We start from the raw sequence: 22,945 nt of genomic DNA on the forward strand, positions 1-22,945 counted from the left end.
CATTAAAAAATATGTAATATCATTAATCAGTAGAGAAATACAAATAAAAATAAGACACTATCACCTACCAATTAGAACGTCTAAAATTAAGAAGACTGATCATAACAAGTTGAAAACATTTGGAGTAACTGGAGCTTTCATATCCTTCCAGTGGGAATATAAAATGGTATAACAACTTCAGAAAACAATTCAGCAATTTATTTCTTAAATAAACATACAAATACATATTATCCATCCATTCCTTTCCTAGGTATCTACTTCAATGAAATGAAAGCTTTATGTCTAGTCAAAAACTTGTACATGAATGTTCATAGTAGCTTTATTTGAAATAGCACAAAACTGGAAATGTCCCTCAATAGATAAATAAATATGCATTGTAGTATATCTATACAATAGAATACTAGTCAGCACTAAAAAGGAATGAACTATTATTAATATACACAACAGTGTGAATGGATCTCAAAATAATTATGCTTAGTGAAAAATGCCAGATCAAAAAAATAGTGTATAATTCCAGTTATATATAATTCTAGAAAATACAAGCTAATATATTGTGATAGAAAGCAGATCAGGGTAGCCTGGAGGAGTAGGTGATGATAAGGGCAGGAGGAAGGATCATGAGAACACTTTTGGGGGATATTTATGTGTTCATTTTCTTAATTGTAGTGGAGGTTTCACAGGTACAGATGAATGTCAAAATGTACCACATTGACACTTCAAATGTGGATGATTGATTATATGTCAATTATACCATACAAAAACTGTAAAAAATAAAAGTAAAGCAAAAAATATTCCATCACCATAGGAGGTGAATTCGATTAAAAAAAAATGTGTGATGTCTTAGCCAAGAGCAGGTGGCTACCCCTGTGTCTTCTGAGGCCTGCATGATTCCTACACAGGGAAGTGAAAATAAAAGGTAGGAGACTTATCCTGAGTGTCTGGACTCTGACTCAAACCTCTTAATACAAGTCCAATGAGAGGCTGGTGGCTCTTAAAAAAATTTTAGAAGTGGTGAATAGACTGTAAGATTATAAAGTAGCTTCTTCTTTATCCCACTGTTCTTTGTATCTCAGTGTCGGCTTCAGCCAATGGTCCTTTCTGGGGAATGCACCAACATTTCCACTCTGCTAGAGTTTCTTTCATCACCCTGCAAGCTGTGGATTGGCTATCAGTAAATCAGTCCATATCAGGTTGACGAGCAAACAGCCACCTCATTGGCTCCCCAGTGCTAGCAGGCCTACCTTATCTTTAAAAGCCTTTTAAACTTCATGTAGACACACAATCCTGAGGCAGGAGGGAAACGTTTTAGATTAAACAATCCGGCACAGTTTGTAAACATTTGCCTTATATAGTCCTCGGTATTATGTGTGGGGTACAGTTTGCCCCTTTGTCCTGTAAAAAGAGACATGCAATACCCCTGAGATGTGAATAGCTTTAAAGTTCATCAGTTTCTCAGCTGTACTGCAAATATTTCTTCAGGATAAATTTGATTTTTACCCCCTGTAGACTCTGAAAGGATGTTTTCCTATTTCCATGTCGTTTTCACTCTCCTTATCATCCTCCCTGCTGAGATACGTTTTATAATGAAAACTTTTCTATGTACGTGAAAGGAAAAATCATACCCTGAATGGTACCTGGGTGTTAAGATTGTCATCGAAAGGTATGAAAACATTGTTTTTGCTGTTGAGAACAAAGCAATCAGCACTGTCTGTTGCTGGTTGGATGGAGCAGTATCAGACACTGCTAAGTTTGAGAGAGAGAGAAAAACTTTGCAATTAGAGTGGTGACTGTGCTGTGCCTTACACGTAACAGTACTGCTGTTGATTAGAACAAACACACCTGAAATTTCTTTCTGTGTAGTTAGAAAAACTTGGCTCCCAGGGACCAGTGACCCCCAGACGGGGTCAGGAGAGTTAACTGGCCTACACTGAATCAAACCTCTGACCTTGGCCTCATTAGCCATCAACAGGCTTTGAGCACTTGAGCTAACCATACTGGGACAGACTGAAGTGTAATGAGATCAGCTGTATTTCAGCTTTTAAGGTTAGAAGGGCACATAGGAATTAATCCTATCATTGACAGTAGCATTTACGAGCGATTTCTGACTGCAACCATTTCTTGTACTGTGCTTGATGCAATTAGAAATGCAATATTTTTAAACAGTCAGCCTATCCAAATTGGTAGTAATGAAAAGATATAATTAAGATAACCATTTTTCTTTTTTAATTTCCGAAAGCTTTGGAAGAAGTCTGGGGAGAATTTGATTAGCCTACTTTTGGCACAGAGCAGCAGTTCTGTGGGTCTAGACTGGTCTCCGATTCTCCTCTGTGCGGCTTTCTGAAAAATGATGTCCTTACATTGAGTCTTTCTTGTGAAACAGTAGGATTTGGGCTTCATTCCAGGTATATGCAAGTATTTATTATTAGTTCTCGTAATCATAATCACTATAAACATTAATGCATTTTAACAATCTGGCAGCCAGTATCTTAAATCCCCAGGAATCTTAGTTAAATCCTAAAGAAAACTTTGTAACAGTGTTTTGGGGGCATGAAGGGTAGTATTTACAAGCAAGGAAAGACCTATTTTCTAATGTTCAAAAAAGGCCTGATTGATGGTTCAGAATTGAACTAGTGTTTCACTTCTCTTGGCCTTTGGACTGTTGCATCACATAAGCACACAAAGAAGATGTAATTGGGGCATGTATAACACAAAAACCTCCCAGCAGGATTTTCAATGAAGGGCCATAACCTGGAAAAGAGGCATGTGATTGCTCCAGCGTCAACATGTTTGATTTTGTTACAGAGTCTGCCAAGCCCACAGGCCATTTGAATTTCATGGATTCGTAGTATTGGGCCTTTGCTGACTTCTTTGCTATCACAGGTCCCTCTTTCTTGGCTTAATCAACTTCCTGTTGACAAAAAAAAAAAGCAATCCCCAAAGTCTTCTTGGACCTTAACAGTTCTTGCAAAACAAATTATGATAATTTAAGTATGAATGATGCAGAAACATATGGATTAAATTTCCTTTCACATACATGTAGATTCAAATATTAAAAGGGAAAATGCTTTGGAAACCTGTGTTTGGGGTTTTATCCAATCTCATGTATTTGCATTCTAGTTTTAAATATACCTGGTAGAGATAGTGCACTCGAACCCCCAAGGTAGGCCCCGGCAGGCCCTCCTCAGCTTCCTTACACACGTTTCATTATAGCAATTAGCTATCACTTACTACTGGCTGTTTTTCTCCATGAGACATGGGTTTCTCCAGAGCAAGCACTGTGATTTCTTATCTTTGGATCCCTAGCACACAGTATATTGCTTGCTACACATTAAGAGAATGTAGTCTTAGGTATATGGATAAAGGGTGCATGGATTAATTAATAAATCAACTTGAGCCCACTTATCCCTCTTGCAACGTGGCCTTTCTGTTTCTGAGCTTATGCTGCAGGTTGGTTCAATCACAACAAGCTGTAGGAGGCCAAAGGCACTGACTCATCAGGGGCTATACCACAAGGGTTTCAAAACTTTCAACAAACTACACTTAGGATTGAATTCTGGGTGGGTGACTCTCCCTATGTTTTGGGTTGTCAATGGCCTCAGACTTTTTTCATCCAAAAAAAGTTTGGGTTCAGTAAAACTCAGAACATGTTTTCTCAAAAACATACACCCACAATCTAAACCCATGTATATTTTAGGGGAAATTTAATCCATGTGCCCCTCAGTTCATTCTTATAGCTCATCAATATGCTCTTTTGGAAGAGCTATTGTGAGATTTTTGTGCAAATATTTGTTATATTATCCCAGTGATAGCAAAGTACAAAATTTCTTGGTTATGTCAGTCTTACTTTAGCTGGAACTTAAATCTGGCTTTTATCATTTATAAGCAAGCAAGTGGTGAAATAAGGTGAACTGTTTAAAGTATATTAAATTACTTAGAATGATAAAAATAATTAATGTGACTTAATCCCTCCTGTCTTCTTTGACACATGCCTTTAAACTCTGTCTCCAAATGTTTTGGTTTTGAAGGATCTTCTCCTTGCTTGCTGACTCTCAGTTAAGGCAGATTCATCTGAAACAGTGGTACAGAATTTAAGGAAACAAAAATCTTTTTCCTTGATGCAATTACTAGTTGCATAAAGACACAAATTTACTTCTACAACACACTAGGGCCAGGAGATTTATAGGATAGTTGGCTGGTTTTCAGATGTAACACTCTTGACTGTAAGAAGTAAACTGACCAATAGAGATCAACTTACTCAGTGGTTTCAAAAGACCCTTCTGGGTGCTTTAGGCCTTGACGGGCCTCTGCTAGGTGAGCAGCCAATCATATCTGCAATGCAAAATTTCCGTAAGGGTGACCACTAGAGAAGGATACCAAACAAGTGCCACCAGGTATGGTAAATCAACACGTATCAGAGGAAATACAGCACTGGGGATCCTTTGAGATTGTGAAGCAACCCTTGAAGAGCAGGCTGTGACTTGATTGCAAAGAGGAGTGGGGGGCTTCAGGCAGGGTGGAACAGCATGAAAAAAGCCACTGTGCAAAAGCAGTCTGGAGTGGGCAGAGGTTCACGCCACCGCAGGGGGACAGGGCAGAAGATCAGGCCTGGCCTGATTATGAAGGCAGGTTACCCTTAAGGACCCCTCCTGAATTGTAATGTGCTCACAAATCACTTGGAGATCTTGTTAAAATGCACATTCTGATCCGGTGGTTCCAAGTGGGCCGAAAGGCTGAATTCCTATAAGCTCCCAGCTAAGTCCTCCTGCTGCAGATCTAGGGACCCGCAGAGTGGCCATTGCTGCAAAATCTGGCCAGGTCTTAGGAGGCGCTTACATAAACAGTGACAATGGAAAAGGAGAAATAAAACTGAGAGACCAGAGAATAAAAACCTTATTACTACAAAAACAGAAAAAGAAAAGATGACGGTTTATTTACCTAAATTAGCAGCTTGTGTTCCTGAAGTGAATTTTCTTGGTCAAATGTGTAGTGGAAGGCATCTAGGCCAGGGTTTGAGTCCTGTTTCTGCCATTTTCAGTCTAAGCATCTCATTTTTCTTATCTGCTGACTGAGGTTAACAATTGTATCTTTGTTTGACTTTGGGGATGATTATACAGATTTATATAAAATGTATAGCATGGTTCCTAGTGTCCATTAGACACCCCATCAAATTGTGTTTAGCTATTGTTATTGTTGCTGTTTTTAATCCTATAGATCACTGTAAAGAATTTCTAAACATCTCCAAATAGAATGTATATCTCCCATCTATAAGATACCTTTACTTCCCATTAAAAGCAAATTCACCTCTGCTGATCATATCGCGGGAAACCTTAGGTGAGGCTACAAACAGGATTTCCCTGTGACTAAAAGAACCTAATTACTTCCATTTTCAGATCTGATGAAGCAGAATAAAAAAAGCCATTTATGTATCTGGACCATTTGCTAATGGTCAGTGTTGTGATGCATAATTCCCGGCAGTAAATAACACACAGCATAAATTTAAAGTGATGTAGATTAAAGTAAGTTATAAAGGTCCCACTGCTCACAAAGGACATAAATGTGCCTTAGCAGTCATTTAAAAATACCATTCAATTCCATAATTCCATTTTTTTCTTTCTCTGAAAACTACATTCTTCATATTCCTTCTCAATCCCATCCCCACCTCCCTTGCACACAGACACACACCCAATGGCTTATGCAGTGAGCAGGTGGGATGGCAGGCATTGTGATTGCAATGACTTAGTTTTGTAAGTGAGAAAACTGAAGCATTCAGATTAAAAGTGTTCGCCCAACTCACACAGAAGGTTCCTAGTGTCTTTGTGTTTCCAAGGTAAGAAATCTGAAGAATGTTATAAAGAAAGGAAATGGCACCCCTTTTATAATTCCTCTCAGGAAAATTGTTTTTCTGGTGTGTGTCCTTATTGGTCAGGTGATCAGCTGGCAGTGTGAGGCAGTGGCTAAGGATACGAATTCTGACTAAGGCTACCTGATTTCACATCTCCCTCTCATATAACCCAGGGCAAATCATTTAATCACCGGGCCTTGATTCCCTCATTATTAACATGGGATTGATAATAATGGCCCACACTTCATAGAGTTCTTGCCCCAATCAATCAAACTGGCTCGCAGATGCAGAGTGCTTAGAGTAATACCTGGCACATCATGGTGCTTCTTTCTGAACCAAGGCATTTCTTTCATTTGAGCAAATTAAACATACTTTTTCACTGTGGTCTGGCTAGTCTTGTGATTCTTATTCATTATATTCCAATATGTGGTTGTCATAACAAAGATGACTATATGATAGCTGTCCATGGAACATTCTTCAAATGACCAGAAAATCAAAACCCAACCATAATGTAAATAATGGGCAAACTTTTTATTGGGAAACATCTGGCAGAGGCTAGACCTTTAAAAGGCAAATATTACATTTAAGGAAAATGATTTGAAGTGAAAATGTTTTTAGATACTGTCAACAAAACCAACTTGTATAATCCCACTTGCCTGGTTCATTATATTCCTATCGTTAGTCCTACATCGAAAGCTAGATCAAATCTAGATTTTAAAAAAAACAAAGTGTTTCCCAAGTCTGCTTTCCATTATCCCCAGCAAAATCTGTTTCAATATTCAAAACTCATGAAAACAGTGAAAAGAAAATGTCAGCATAATCCACTCTAGCGAAAAGTGCTTGAGGAGTTTGTGGCAAATCCTTGCTGAGAAAATTGCATAGGCACCATGCTCTTCTACTTTGCATTTTTAACCACCACCTGAGAAGCATCCTGCGGTTGGCTTTGGAGCCAGTCCTGTACCGGGCAAATTTCCACAAGGGAGATTTCCAAAGCTGAGTTCACTTTCTGCTACTCCTCCCACTCCTGCTACCAGCCATGTTGTGGTAGGTGGGAAAAGGCAAGAAGTTGAGTTGATAACTACGAAAGCTGGCGTTCAAAAGGCTGCATGATTATTCACAAATACTTTCTTCCTCATAAGTTTCTACCATCTGGCATTCAGTACAGTAGAATGAAAACACTTTTACCATGATATTAGAGCAAAAACTGAATAATTAGAAGAGGAAAAACATCCCTCTTCCATCCCAAGACCAGTGGAAAATCCTGTAAAGGACTGTCTAGATTTCTTTTTTCTAGAGACAGGATCTTGCTGTGTCGCCCAGTCTGGAATGAAGTAACTGTGGCTCACCACAGCCTTGGATTCTTAGGCTCAAGAGATCGTCCTTCCTCAGCCTCCTGAGTAGCTGAGACTATAGGATGAGCAACTGCACCCAGCTCTGATACTAGTTCTTAAATTTGATTCTTAAATGCTGTTCAACAATGTGTGAAGAAGAGCTTGTAAAAATATAGATGAAGACTCTTATAATTACAGTAGAACCTCTGAAAGTTGACTTTAACAAACTGGTCAATATATGAAGGTGGTCAAATAAGGAACTAGGCCTCCCAGACTAACACACACACACGTAGTGCATGTCCGGTCTGTGAAAATTAGGTCAACTTAAGGAGGTGGTCAACTATGGAGGTTCTACCATATTTAGTTAGAACTAAACTCCCCAAAAACCTTCATCTTGCAAGGTTACGCTTCTTTTAATTGAAGCAATACCTACCACAAGGTAATCTAGCAATTTGGGAGAAGGCAAGAGGGCAGGAAATTCTGTGACTTCTCTTCGAAGACAAGAATGTAAAAACTTGTCAGGAGGGAGACCAATTGTAAACTTACCTTAATCATTAATTTTTTTCTGCCTGGAGTGTAAAGTAAGAACAGTAGGCCATGAGATCTACTATAAAACCTCTTTGCCTTCTACTTCCTAGGCTGAAATCTCCCACAGCATTTATCAATGGGTACCTAGAGAGGCATCTTATTCATTCATTCATTCATTCATTGGCTCTGAGCAAAAGAAATATGGTCCTTACGTCATGATGTTTCTAATTCATCGGGAGACTAGATCATCACAAAATGTCATATATAAAAATAGGCTTAATTATAATTGTGACAAAAGCTGCAGAAAGGACATAGAGCATAATACAAAAATAAAGTAGTATGGCAAGGAAGGCTATCGAACAGAATGTGTACTCCTGCCCTTCTTCTGCACAGCTACTTTCCAAAGTTTTTGCAATATATTCGTCTCCTCTAGAATGTTACAGGAGTGCTAAAGAAATACTCCTGGCAAATATGATAAAGAGATACTTCTTATAAACATGTATTACCAGTGTCTAGAGTAAAAAATAGGAAATTTGATCAACAAATAGTCATTCATTCAACAAATTAAAAAAAAAAAATTCTGATTTGTCAGGAACTATTCTAGGTGCCAGGGATGAAACAATAACCCAAATAGACAATAACCCTGTCTCTCATGGAGCGAACATGTAGGTAGGAAAGATCGAACATATCCAGGTAAAGGAATAAAATGTCAAGTGTGTTAGAAGAGGAAACAAGCCCAGGGGAACAATAAAGCAGACGGGAAGACCAGGACTGAGGCTGGTTGCCTGGAGGGAGCAGTGTGTGACTGCAGGTGAGATGGCCGGAGGCAGCCTCTCTGAGCAGGTGACATTCAAATAAAAACCTCAACCTTGGAAGGGGGAGCCTGGTTTGTATCTGAGATTGGGGCATAATATAAAACTAGCGATTTGGTAGAAGCCACATTGGAGAAGGCCTGCTTGATCATATTCAGAGTTTTAAATCCACTGGGAAAGATATATGCAGATTTGCACTTTAAAACAACAGTTCTCACTATTATGCAGGGAACAGGCAGGATGGCAGCAGAAGAAACTGAGAGAGACCAACAAAGGAGCTGGAGGGATGTCCCAGAGGGGTGAAGGGAGTGCAGTGGAGTGGGTGTTTGCATTCCCTCCAAGTTCACTTGTTGAAATCCCAACCCCATTGTGATTACATTTGTAATTGGGGAGGTGAACGGCCATGGAGGTGGAGGCCTCATCCATGGCATTAGCGACCTGATAAAGAGACCCCAGAGAGCTCCCCAGCTTTCATTCTTCCATTAAGGATAGCAGGGGAAGTTGGCAGGCTGTAACCCAAAAGAGGGCCTCCACCATCCCACCCTGCTGGGACCCTGATCTCAAACTTCTAGTCTCCAGAACAGTTGGAAATAAATCTGTGCTGTTCACAAGCCACCCAGTTCCTGGTGCTTATAATAGCAGCCCAAACTGAGGAAGATAGGTAGTACTTGGGCCAGGTTTGCAGGAGCAGAGACAAAAAGACAAGAAGGAGTTTGAGATGTTTTAGAGGGAGAATTCATAGGACTTTGAGTAAGAAGTTTGATCAACAAATATTCGTTCATTCAACCTAGGACTTGGTAGTTGCACAGACATAGGAGGTGATGGGCAAAGCACATATGTTTCTGTTTTCTTGTGTTTGGTCCAGCGTGGTGCTAAGATGGTTCTGCTTGACCTCAGTCTCTTTCCTTGTGGTATGGTACTTATGGCTAGCCATTGTATATATTACTACACTTTAGCTAAAAGTTATTGCCAGTGGTTCTCAGCCAGGTACATACTCCACAGGGAGATGTCAGCAAGTCTGGCTGGGCTGTAATGAGAAGGTTTATAAGCATGCCTGTAGAAAGGTTAAATGCAAAGAGAGTTTCTGTAAGGGCTGGAGCCCGCACTGGTCACGAGATGCTCACAGCATGCGAGGCGGTAATGATCTAGACTCTCCGGCTCAGTTGGACGAGGCAGGAAGCACAAATGTGCACACGGAAGAGCCTGCCAATGGTTTATTAGAGAGAAAAGAACTCCTCTTTCGCCTGCTACAACTGGAACTGTTAATGTGGAGGTCTCTTCCTGTAGTTTTAAGTATGTGCTAGTAAGCCTCACAAAACACTAAGGAAGGTTTGGTTTCAGCTGCTTGGTTTGGACAAAAACCCTTTAATATTAGGAACCCAAAAAGCTGCCATAGCCCACATGTCTGGGATGGAATACTTTCAGAAAGGCCATTTCTGTTGGGACAACAGCAGTTTGAATAAAGCTAAAGCTTTTTGTTATTAAACTCGGCTGGTAGAGCTCTTGTTCAGTCCCCAGGGGAAAAGGCATGTAAGATCCTGGGCATCCAACATGAGCCAGCCCTCTGGGCCCACTGGCGCCCACGGAGAGTAAAATGTGAGGAAGTACATACATTGTCTGACTCAACTGGGCTTGGCTGGCCAGAGCTGAACCCTGCACTATGTTGGTACTGAGGGCATTTGCTGGCAAGTGTGGCCACTCAACTGAGAGTGAAGGCAAAGATGAGTCTTTATGTAATATGTGCCACTTAAAATTAACTCCACTGAAAACCAGAGAATAGCATCAACAAGTTGTGATATATAGGTAAGACGGACTTCAAAACTGCTATTAAAAATACATTTTTAAAAAAGGCTTGGAGAAAAAAATCAGATTAGTATGTATGGTATCTATTTGGCCCATCCAAATAAAATCACACACACACACACACACACACACACGCACACACACACTTAGAGTTAAAAAAAGGACAGAGAGACACTGACAGGGAGAAAGAGAGATAAAGTGTCTAAAACAATAAAACAATATATATTCAGGTCCAGCACAGTGGCTCACGCCTGTAATCCCAGCGCTCTGGGAGGCCAAGGCAGGTGGATTGCTTGAGCTCAGGGGTTTGAGACCACCCTGAGCAAGAGCAAGATCCCATCTACTAAAAATAGGAAAGCCAGCCAGCTGTAGTGGCATATGACTGTAGTCCCAGCCACTCAGGGGAGTGAGGCAAGAGGATCCCTCAAGCCCAGGAGTTTGAAGTTGCTGTGAACTATGATGCTATGTCTATCCTGGGGTAATAGAATGAGACTCTGTCTCAAAAAAATAAATAAATAAATAAATAAATGTATACATTCAAGTGGACATTCCTGTTTGAAACATTTAGGTGGCCATTCTTCTTTTTAATAATCTGTATTTTCTGAAGTTGTAGTACCTTATAATGAGAAATAAGAGTATAGAAAACTACATCATAAAGTCAGGCCACAATAAAAGATAACTATAAAAGTAAAAAGAAAAAAGAAAGATGCATGTATGTTTCAATCCATTCAATATTCAGACCCACTCATGAACACTATTAACTCCCTCCTTTTGTCACTAGAACATTGATATGATCCATTCATTACAGTTTTCTGTTCACTGGGTTCACCACTAAAACAAACGTAAACACCTCTCCCTCAGAAAAAGAATCTATTGCTCCTTCAGGGCCAGTCTTCTTGCTGTGCTCACAAGTTATTATTTTCCATCTAAAACCATGAGGGAAATTTGGCCCTAAAGATAAGAGAAGAATAGCTCAGGTGAGCCAATCTCTACAATCTAGGAGTCAGCATGAGACAGACCATTCCAGTTTCACTGACCTGGGTCCTGCCCCAGAGGCTGTCCTGTGCCCTCCCTACATGGGCTGTCTATAGAGACTTATGTCCCTGCACTGAGCAGGGCCAGGAAAGGCCGGGCAGACTCAACACTTGGAAGGATGAACTGGCAAGATCCCACATAGACTCCTTCTAACCAGGAAACGTATTTGCATCCAGAATATAACTCATCAGATGCAGAATCAGAGAAGGGATCATAAAAATGGTCTAGTCAGGCCTCTTCATTTTAAAGATGAGGAAATGTGAACTCAGTGAGGTTACTTCCCCACGGTCCCATTATTGTCAGGGGCAGCGGCAGCAGAGTCACAAACTTTTATATATTGTCTATTTTTAAAGGGACTGGACCATATGTAGCTGGATTGTAAGTAGTTCCTACAGCCAACATTCTTATAAAGAGAATATTCAAGGGAATAAAAGTTCCCCAAGTTAGTAAATGAGTAGAATGCAAGGGAAGGATGGTTTAAATATGGCTTAAAAAATGAAAAAAAGAACACAGATTAAGATGAGTCAGAGACTTACTCTCTGGCTGTCCATGGTGGGAAATTCTTCACTTCCCTTGGGAAGACCGGTGGCTACATCAGAATACACAATACTCAGTAAAGAATATGTGTGTTACATACTATTTTGGATGCCTAATTCACTGTTTCTCAAGGTCATTTTTTTCTGATCATTTAATTCATAATTACCTGGTGCAGGTCAGAACATTATTGACTCCTGGGACTTACACAGGACCTGTGAATTAGAATATTTATGGGTTGTTCTTGAGTGTCTGGAATGTACACCAGTTCTCTGGGTGGTTCTTGTGAACATAGAGTTTGAGAACCACCGATACAATCCACATGCACTGTTTTGCTGCTTCTCATTTGTATGTACAGATGTTAAATTGAATTTCTTGAAGACAAGAGAAGATAGCTAAGGAATTATTTGGAGATTTGCATGCTAACTTATCACTTCATCAGTATATGTGATTTCTGAACAGGAACTAGCCCTGACCGAGTCTTCTAGACCTACATGAGGCCTCTACTTCCCAGCCTAGGCCCTTGTACCTCATTGTCATATCTGTTATCTGGCTCAGAGTTCTCTGTCAACATCAAAACTGTGAATGTTTTCCCGTAGCCAGGCAGGTTCCATGACCTCTGCAATGTCTTTGCCTCCCATTGTCATCTTTCCATTCTTATTGTCACCATTCTAATTCAGATCCTCAATCTTCTCACCTAAAGGACTAACAGCCTTGTCACCAAGGTACCTGTCTCTACCCCACATATGTCAGGTTAATTTTCCCCACAGAACTGTTCTAATCATGCTGTTTTCTTTCTCATAAGTTTCAATGGCTCATCACTCTAACAGTAGCCAAGTTGATTAAGACTTAAACCAGTGATTTGGGTTTCAGGGCCCTTTTTTATATGATATCCACCTAAATTTTTGACCTTATTTATATTATTTCCCTATTTATATCCACATTGGACTTGACCTTGCCTGCCATGTGCTTTTGCTTATACTGTTAGAATAACAAGAACTTCTTTCCTCATTTCTGCTACTCAAAATCTTAGCCACAGCTTTGGGCCTCCACCAAAAGGCATCTTGCCTTTTCTCATTTCCTCTTTTTTAATATTTCCCCCAGTCTTCTGTAAAGCCTCTGCTTTGGTACTTCTCTTAGGGGACTTTCACACTTATCTTTTTCAAAGTTATTTGTATAATTTTCTCATCATCTCTGACAACCAAGTCATCATGTTTGCTGTGTAAATTTCCCTGAATAGATCTTTTTTGAAAGTAACATGTCTGGGTGAATTGTTCCCAAAGTATCTGGGAATTTCTGAGGTATCAGATAAATTTTTATTCCACCAATAGCATGAAGAGGTTGTATTGACAGACACAGTATATAACAAGCACATCAAACATCAGGGCACACTGCATAAAATGACCCAGCCTTTCGAGTGAGTCTAAAAATCAGTCAGCATTGGCCCTCACTTACCCCTCCTATCCCACACAATAGACATATTGGTCCAAGCATCTTCTCTTCTCTTTCTGGTGGCTTAAATTAAAATCCAGCCCTGCGATTTGGCTTCACCTCCTAGGACTCCTTATGACTTTAGAGTCATATACCCACTGGCAGGGCTCACGACTGGGGGGAGGCATGGCAGTTCTGTAGGTGAACATGCTAATAGGACACAGCTGTGAACAGCTAGTTAATGCTACATACAGCTTTTACTGTGCTGGATACACAGGAGCTGGGCAGACCAGTTGAATGCCATTAGACAATATGTTAGGAAGAAGTTGCCTAAGGAAGCCAAATAGTTTATATTTCACCATTGTCAGACACTCTGTTGGATAAAGCTTTTAAGAAAAGCTGATTCCCTTCCAAGAAGTAAATCCTGTAAGTACTGGTGTCAAGTATTCTGGCTCCTTTATATGCAGTCTCGATATTAACTAACTACGGGAGAAAGTTACTTGCCCTTAAAAACTTTTCTTTCTACATAGGCTTAGAAAATTAGGTGACAGCTGCCAGAAGGATTTTGAACTTTCATCCCTAAGAATTTCCATGGGGAAAGTATACAGAATTCAAATTTTAATACCTATACCTTAATCAAAACATGTAGGCAGAATATACATTTCTTCAAAAATTTTACAAAAAATATTAACAGCAAAATTATGTATTTTAAAAGAATGATATAAAAGCACATTAAAATCTTGTGGGCTCGATTACATCCAGGGAAAGTAACACTCACAGTTTAAAAAAAAAAAGAAATCCACAGAAGAAAGAAGAATCCAAAATCCACCGGTTGTATATTTAGCCTTATGACAAAACATAATATTCAATCTATTTTCTAGATGATCTGAATTAGCTATGAATTATTCAGCCGGCACAGTCTTCTTTGTTGCAGTGATGGCATCTTTAACTGACCTAAAACTACCAGAGAGTGTGACACGTAGGCTAAAAACACGAACTTTGAATCTAGCCTACATTCAAATCCTCACCTGGACCATAACTATTCCTAGTACCCCAGCAAGATACTTAATGTTTCTTTCCTTCCTTCTCCTTATCCCTAAAATAAATATGATCATAATGATAATACCTATCTCATAAGCTGTTATATGATAAATATTAGGCTAGAAGAATTATTAAATTAGATGAGGACACCTAACCCTCTGACGTACTTCTAGAAAATCCTCCCAGAGGCAGCAAATGTGAGAACTAAATCTTAAAGGAGAAATAGTTAAGGGAGGAGTCGATCCAAAGCAGCAGAGCTTGGGGGGAATGGCTGGGGATAGAGAGTGCAAGTTGGTGAGTACTGGTAGATAATGTGTTGAGGGGGATTGGCCCAGCAAGCCATAATAAAAGCTTTTAAAAGTTTTCTGAAGACATGGAGCCATTGGAGTGTTCTGAGCAGTATGAGTCCTGCTCTGGTAACTGGTGTCATGATCATGAACCTCCAGTGAAGCCTTAACTCTCTCTGACTATCCTACCACGCTCCTGAGTAGGCTTCCTCTCTCACTTACTAGACTACTGTGTTTCTCCTCCTCTCAAAGTTCCAGCTCCTACACCACGTTCCTCCCTTTCTAATCTGCTAGGAAAGCAGAAACAACAGGGGGAGAGCTTCTGCCAGCTTCCCCCTCTGTATGTGCTCACCTCTGCTATTTGCAGCTTCCTTCTTCACTTCCCTCCCATGTCCTTACTCAGATTGGACCATCCCTCCTTTGTGCACTGGATTCTACCCTCCCTCACTCATCCAAGGACATGTCTCTAGCCTCCTCTCCTGCCTCTCCTGCATCAGCAGTTTTCCCCTCATCATCAGACTGTGTCAGACCACACAAGTGATCTGCCATTTCTCCATGCCATCTTGACCTTGCTTCATGCTCCACCCACCCTCCTATTTCTCTCCTGCCTTTCACAGAGAAACTCTTTAACAGATTTGTCCCTTGCTGTCTCCAATTTCTCTCCTCCTATTGTCTTGTAAACCTGGTCCAATCAGGTTGTCACCCAAACCACTCCTCTGAAATCTGTTTTCGCAGGGTGGTCATTGTCTTCCCCTTTGTTAAATGCAATCTACGGTCCTCTATCAACCACATCTTCTATCACCTGGAAGCAGCATTTGACACAGGTGATAACTCTCTCCTCCAGGAAACTCTGTCTTTGCTTGGCTTTCAGAACACAGTATTTACCTGGTTTTTCCTCCTCTCTCCTGCTTCATCCTCATCATTCCCAACCTCTTCATTATGGAAGGCCCAGGTCGGTCTTTGGGCAGTTTCTCTTCTCAGTGTGTCCTCACACTATCATTAACCTCACCTATGTGCCAATTACTCCAAAATTTATAGCTTCAGCAGAGACTTTTCACCTGAATTCAAGACTTATATATCCACCTGTCTACTTGACTTTGTCTTTGGTTATTTAACCACATTTCAAACTCAACATGCCCCAGAGTAAGCTACTGATCCTCTTCTAAACCTATTCTTGCCCTTGACCTAGCTGGCTCTGTACAGATAACTGAATTCTCCAGTTGCTTAGCCCAAAATGTTTGGTCATCCTTGATTCTTCTTTTCTTTTACACCTACATAAAAAACATCAACAAGTCTCTTTCATTTTAAAAGAAAATCTCCCAGAACCCAACCTCTTAGTGGCTTTTCATTTCCCACATATTTTTTTTTTGCCTTCTTGATGATGCCTAGAATTATGTTGACCTATTTCTACATAGCTTCAATACACAAGCCAAAGGATTTAGGAAAAATTCAGTTTCTCTTACATTCCTCCTTTCTCTGGCTTATAACTGATAATTTGGTATCCATTATTTTATGAGTCAAGTTTAGATGACTCTTCTCTAGATTCATTTCTTTCCATTTGCCTATGCTGACGTGTATCTAACTCTCTTCTTACCACCCACACAGTTTTTAGCGTGGCTACTGTTGGCTTGATGCAATGCATGAGCTTAATGTCATTTTCAGAAGAGAAATTCCATTTCGTGTTCCATCATCAATATCTCATGCTAAAAAGGGAAAAAGGGAAGGATTTCAGCTCTAGAGAACTCAACCACTTATACTGTAATACTTGGAAAAATGTTTTTGTTGTTTCCTTAGCATTCATTTTATCCAAACAAGAGAGTTCTCTATACATAATAAAGTATGTCTTTTTATATTTACTAAATTTTCAAATACGTAAGTCCTTCATAGGTCTTAAACTCAGGCTTTGGTGTTCTGTATGTTTTATTTTGATTATAGTCAAGACAGCCCTACACTCTACTACATAGCTCACTGGTCCAGCAATTAGAGAGAAATCAATAGATGGGCCAACAGTCTGGAAGAGCCATGCCATTGAGTCAGCAGGGTATTTTTGGCTGACTGCATAGTAGGTCAGCTGAAGCCATTGAATAAAGTGGTCATTGTGGGGAGGCCTGGCCATTCTCCAATCCACCTTGCTATATTTGCACAAGAAACACTACAGCTGTGATGACCAGAGGCTGTTAATTTCCTCTAGGAATCTAAGAGTCAAAATATCTTACTAATGCTAATGTTTGGTTGTTTGTTTGTTTTTCACATTGTTTTATTAGATTCTCTTGTAAGCACAATACTGTCTGGGAATAATAATGTATTTGTCTTCTTCCTTCTAGTATTTACAATTTTATTTGTGTTTATTGTCAAATCGAAGTAGGATGAGTATGTTTCCCTTGACTTAAATGGTAGCATCTTGAATATTTAATGATAATTTTTACATTGGATATGGGTTTGAGGTATATATTCTTTTTTGTATTATAGATTGACAATTTTGAAAAGATTGGTGTTAAATTTAACTGAATACCTTTTCAGTATCAATTAAGACAATCACATGACTTTTCCTCTCTTGAATAAGGAATATGATTAATTAATCAAGTTCTCAATATTAATTTCCCTTGCCATTTTGTATAAATCCAATTTGGCCTTTGGGAGTATTATTCTTTTAATACATTTCTGGATTTAGATTTTTAACAGGGAATTTAATGTCTGTGTTCATAAGTAAAATTACTTTGGAGGCCTTTGTGTGTGTGTGTTTGTGCGTGGTAGTTTTTTCAGGCATTTTTTCTCATAAGTATTATGAATGAGTCATGACTTTTTCCTCAAATTTTGTTTTTTACACAACTAATAAAGTGTTAGAGGCCAGGTACAGGGGCTCACGTCTGTAATCCTAGCACTCTGGGAGGCTGAGGTAGAAGGATTCCTTGACCTCAGGAGTTCAAGACCAGCCTGAGCAAGAGGAAGACTCCATTTCTATTGAAAATAGAAAAATTAGCTGAGCATTGTGTCAGGTGCCTACAGTGCCCGCTACTTGGAAGACCGAGGTAGTCTTCCTATGAGTATCACTTGGGCCCAGGAGTTTGAGGTTGCTGTGAGCGAGACTGACACCATAGCACTCTAGCTTGGGGCAACAGAGTGATACTCTATCTCTAAATCAGTGGCTCTCCACCTTCCTAATGCCACGATGTATTTTCATTATTACAAAGAGGTCATGACCCACAGGTTGAGAACCGTTGCTCTAAGTAAATAAATAAATACAATTATTTATCCCTAAAACATTAAAAAAACTTGCCTATGGCTCTATCTAATAAACAGAGTACTATTTGAGACAATAAGGGGAGATTATACCTGGGTCATTAAAAAGTTTTGAGAGGCACAAAATCAACAAAATCAAATCTACTTGGGTAGAACAAATGAAGCCCTCCAGCAATCCTAATAATCCAAGCAAGATAAAACTTGCACAGGTGAATCAGAAAGGATACTGTTGACTGTGTTTCTTGGAACCAAAATAATTGACGATAACATAGTCTGTTTCAAAACTTTAGTAGTGACCCACTTATAAGAAGATTTAAATCTTATAGAAGATTTAGATTTATTTATGCTATTGGTCTCTTGTCTCTTAGACTTTCTGCTTCTTCTTACATGACATCTGTTCTTATAAACTGTGATTTTCAACTTCATTCATTATCAATGAATTGAAAATTACAACAATAGCCAAATCTACAAAATCAGAAAATAGATAAGATGATTATTATGGATGAGTGTTTTGGGGGATGCAAGTTGTATGAAATGAAGAGCTACATGCAGTGCCGTGATGGTATTAACTTTCACAATTGTTTTGAAAGCTTTTTTGTAATTTTGTCAACAACTCTAAAACAATATGTTTTCTGACCAAATATATATTGGAATATATATACCAAGAAAAATAGCAACAGTAAACAAAGCATCATCATATTAAGGACTGAACATGAATCAAATACCTAATTTAGGAATGATGAGATAAATTATGGATTTTCCATTTAATACAGTGTCATGCTGACTTTTAATGCTTACAGAGAGTTTTCAAGGATTTGGGGAGGTTTAGAAGAGTGGGTAGAACTGAGGAAGATCGGAATCCAACTACACAGGGTGATTTTCGGTGTTGAATCCTGAGCAAACTAGAGTGTTTGTTCACTCACCCAGGAGGGAGTGAGCAAGAGTGTGGGAGCAGCAGTTACCTCCCGGGCAAGGAAACATGGTTCAGGAACTTGAAGACTATTTAGATGTACAGACTGAGGTGATTGGGTCAGCATTTCCTTGGCCAGTTTGAACTGACAGTGTATCAGTATCGATGTCTGTATGTCAGTGTACACATTAACGTGGCTCTAAACAAATACATGTATATGTATTCCATGGTGGAGCAGAGGGGTGCAATGATATGAGCTTAAACTGTAGAGCAGATGATTTCGTGTATGGCTCAGCTTAGCCCTCCCTGTTCAGTGTTATCTTGGGCAAATTACTTCACCTCTCTGTTCCTCCATTTTCTTATCTAAAGGATAAAGAATTCTAAGAGTTGCTGTGAGGTTTAAGAGTAGTGCCAGGCACATAATAAACACTTAATAAATGTCAGCAATTATTTATATTTATTAGTTCTTTTATGGGGCCAGCTAATCTCTGCACCCCTGCTTCTCCCTGTGCACCTCTCAGCCTCTCTCTGCTCTCGCTCTTGGCAGTGAACTCTCTGCGCAGATCAAATTCCCGTTGAGTTAATCATCACCATCTCTACCGGGCAGAGCTCTGGCATCTGATCACCTCACGGGGCAACTGTTCAATTCATAGATTGGGAATACTTTTTGCCCAATCAGAACTGTTAGTAACAATTGCTAAGAAGTAGAAAGAGAGCCAGTAAGCGGGGCAGGGTCAGGTGGTACCTGTTGGGCAACCTTAGGTTTTTTACGATGAACTTCATGGCATAACCTTTGTAATTAAGGAAAAGGTTATTTTTAAAAATAGTGTGGTAGACTGTGACCCTGCCTATTATGAAAGCCCCTGGGCCCAGAAACTGCACAAGTAATGTCCCCTATTCCTGGACAAGGCCAATGTCCTCGTGCAGAAGTGGGAGCCCACTGACAGAGGACAGTCTCCTGTGGACTCAACTGCCAGGTGCGGAGCTCCCATGCGGCCTGTTCTCTCTCCAGGCGACAGTGAGTAGCTCCTACTAACTCTTCCCCTGTGGCCCTCAACATCTGGCATTGTAACCATTTACATGTTTTCCACCCTCAAGAGGCAATTAGCTTCTCCACTACAGGCGCCGTATTGAATTCATCTTTGTATCTGGGGTGTGCAGGACAGTGCCTGGCACAAGGATGGCGCGAGACACCTACAGCACTGTAAATAGCCACAAGGAGGTGCCCGGAGGCCTTTCTCAATGTGGACTTTTTGAAACCTCCAATTTACTCATTCATTCATTGTCCTCCATTCTGATGCTGTTGCTTCGTGCTCACACCTGGGCACACAAGCAGTTCTTGAGTTTTCTCTGTATTGTTGATATGCCTGGGAATCTAACTCAAAAGGGGGAAAAGTTCAAAACCTGAATAATTATCCTTCTACCCAAGTACCCCTGAGCGCTCATCTCTGTTACTGCTTATAGATTTGATAGAAAATCTACAAAGTTTAGACCTTAGAATAAAAGCAGCAAAATAAGTGTTCTTATCTTTTTTGCTAACTGAAACTTAGAGAAATTACCCAGGACAACTCAAGAGGCTGCTGGAGAAGGAGCTGCAAGGGGTGGAGGTGGGGAGGGCAGGGCCACAGCTTCTCCTTGCGAACTTCAGCTTGGCACTAATCCCAGCAAGAGCATAACTGATACAAAACTCGGGTTGGCCAAGACTAGGATTTAGCTCCACCATTAATAATTAGAGCAGAATTTCCCTAATAAATTGGAGTAATTGATCCTTTCTCTCCATTGAAATTGCTGTGACAAGAGCAAAAAGCTATTAGCAAAAAGGGTAGAAAAATGTGACCCTAACCTTGTCAAGGTTTTGACTCAAATATTTACACTGTATGTATATAGTATGTGTATATATATATATATATATATTTTTTTTTTTTACTTCCATTACTCTAAAAGAGATTTTGTAGTTTTTCTGACATATGCCAACGCAGGTTTTTACATTTTACAAGTATGCAAATAGCAAATGGAATAAGAAATTCATGCAGATGCTTTCCCAGATTTTCAAATGCGGAACATCGTGTTATGCTGGTTCCAGAAGTTATAATTGCACTTAAAAGCCCTGCCTTGGTGTGGCATTTGAGGACTTTAGGGACTGCACACTAATTCATGTCTGATTTTGTAATCAGCCTTATTCATGAGAACTGACTTATAGAAAACACATTTCTTCTTCTGAAGGAGAAGCAGTGATTAATGGTGACTTCCAGAGTGCCTTCTGGGGCCTGCAGAAGCCTAGGAAATGATGACACTGTAGCAATAAGCTAGAATGTCTGCCCCAATCCCAAATCCCCCCTCTTGCTTCCTGGGAACTTTTTCCTGCTGCTAATGTGCAGAAGACAATGTCTCCTTTGGGTCAGTACCTATTGTCCCTGTGTCCTTCTCTCCTCGGCTCTCTGGAATCTCTTAGTAATCTATCCCAAGTGGTAAACTTTCAGGAATGTCCCTTTTAGGAGTCTTACAAAATGTGTAAGCTTGTATCATCCTTTCTTCTTAGGAATAAAGGAAAACTTTTGTAGAACTGGAAACATTTCCTTTTAAACAAAAGCAATCAAGTACTCCCCAGGGCTGGGCCAGAGAGAGTCATTCCTCATCCTCCTGAGACCAAAATCGTCAAAGACATGAGTGTCTTCCCTTCAAAGAGTTCTGAGAACCTTGCTCTGGAAAAAATACTGCCTCCAGAATGTGTGCACACAGCCAGGCAGACAGTAGTTCCAGCCCCCATGTCATTCTGGTTAACCCAGGACATCTGGCTACCCCACGTGGGAGCCGCAGATTCTGTGCACCCTTCCGTGTAAGCAGGAGGGCACGTCCTAGACGGGGAAGGTCTAGCTGCCATGGAAATAAACCCAGTTAGAAAAGACGAGAGTGATAGAGCTCGCTCAGGGGCTGCTACTGCTTTGGGAAATAATTACAGGCAACTGGATTATCTTCAGTCTCTGTAAAATAATTTTCCAAACAGGCATTTATTCAACCTAAACTTTCATATGTTTCTTGTTTGCTTCATTATTATTATCATTATTATTATTGTTGATATTATTAATCTAGCGATTCTGGACAACCTATTGTGCCTATTTTATGATTCCTATAGGGATAGTTTTCAAAGGTAAGATGTGTTCTCTTGAAGCCCTAGGGAAAGTAGCAGGCTCTAGGAATCACCACTGGGTTTTGTCCGTGGGGGATAATGTGGGCTCAAACTCACCACCTAGAGCGGTAGTTTTAAAAAACTGCCCATCTAGGAGATAGAAGATCTGGATTCCCCTTCCTCTCTCTCCTTCATTAACTAGCTCTGCTACTTTAATTAAGTTGCTTAACTTCTCTTCAAGCAGATATTTTAGAACCTCCAAGAGATCTTGCTGGGGGAGAGGGAGGAGGAGAACAACCTAGTTCAGCTTCGATGACTTCATTTCACAGGTGGGAAAAACTAGCATCTGCCTTGTCTTACTCCCAGGCTGGCTGTGCAAGTCAACTGCCGTTTCAGCCTGCTTAAAAAGTTCAAGGTTGTACAAAGTGTTATCCAAATGAACAGAGATAAGGATTTTATTATTCACAATTTAAATTAGAAAATCCTTCACAGTTACATCCAAACATATGTCACTAAATAATATTATTTTTCTTATCATTAATAATTCTCATGTTTAACTCTACATGGATAGCTTTATTGCCCCTAAATTTCAAAAAGTTTGGCAAGTGATGGTTTCCTTTTCTCTTTACTCAGTAAAACAGGTACCTGTTCCCTCAGACACTCACAGAATTCCTACCCTGTGCTATGAATGGACACAGAGGTTACTTCCAATGCTTTCAAACTACTTGGTTCAGAGACTGCCTATTATGTAGGTCAGTGAAAAACAATCACATCTATCTGGGTTTTACACTTTCTGTACTTTAGCTTTGCCATGTACAGAGGTCTTCCACATTTCCCGAAGCAAAACCTTCCCCTCTTAACGCAACTTTTTGCTTTGGGTCACAACTTAGCCTGGATTCTGTCAAAAGCTGAGGCAAAGACTTGTATGAGAACACAGGTGTCCCAAAGGTCACCCCCAAAGCAGCCACACGTAGGGAAAATGGGAAACTGTAGCTAAATGTACCTTCATTGCCAAAATATTCAT

At 40.0% G+C, this 22,945-nt stretch overlaps 1 long non-coding RNA gene across 1 annotated transcript in view; it reads left to right on the forward strand.

Annotated features, from left to right (window-relative positions):
* The first annotated feature begins 19,675 nt into the window (after positions 1 to 19,675).
* The window catches only part of LOC111727707, a 66,140-nt gene continuing 62,870 nt past the window's right edge, over positions 19,676 to 22,945 (forward strand). Inside the window, exon 1 of the long non-coding RNA XR_002775190.1 lies at positions 19,676 to 19,812. This is a non-coding gene — a long non-coding RNA (uncharacterized LOC111727707). The remainder of the gene's footprint in view (positions 19,813 to 22,945) is intronic.

Source organism: Otolemur garnettii, unplaced genomic scaffold, assembly GCF_000181295.1.
Source record: "Otolemur garnettii isolate 467f Iridium unplaced genomic scaffold, OtoGar3 scaffold00119, whole genome shotgun sequence".
NCBI lineage: Eukaryota > Metazoa > Chordata > Mammalia > Primates > Galagidae > Otolemur > Otolemur garnettii.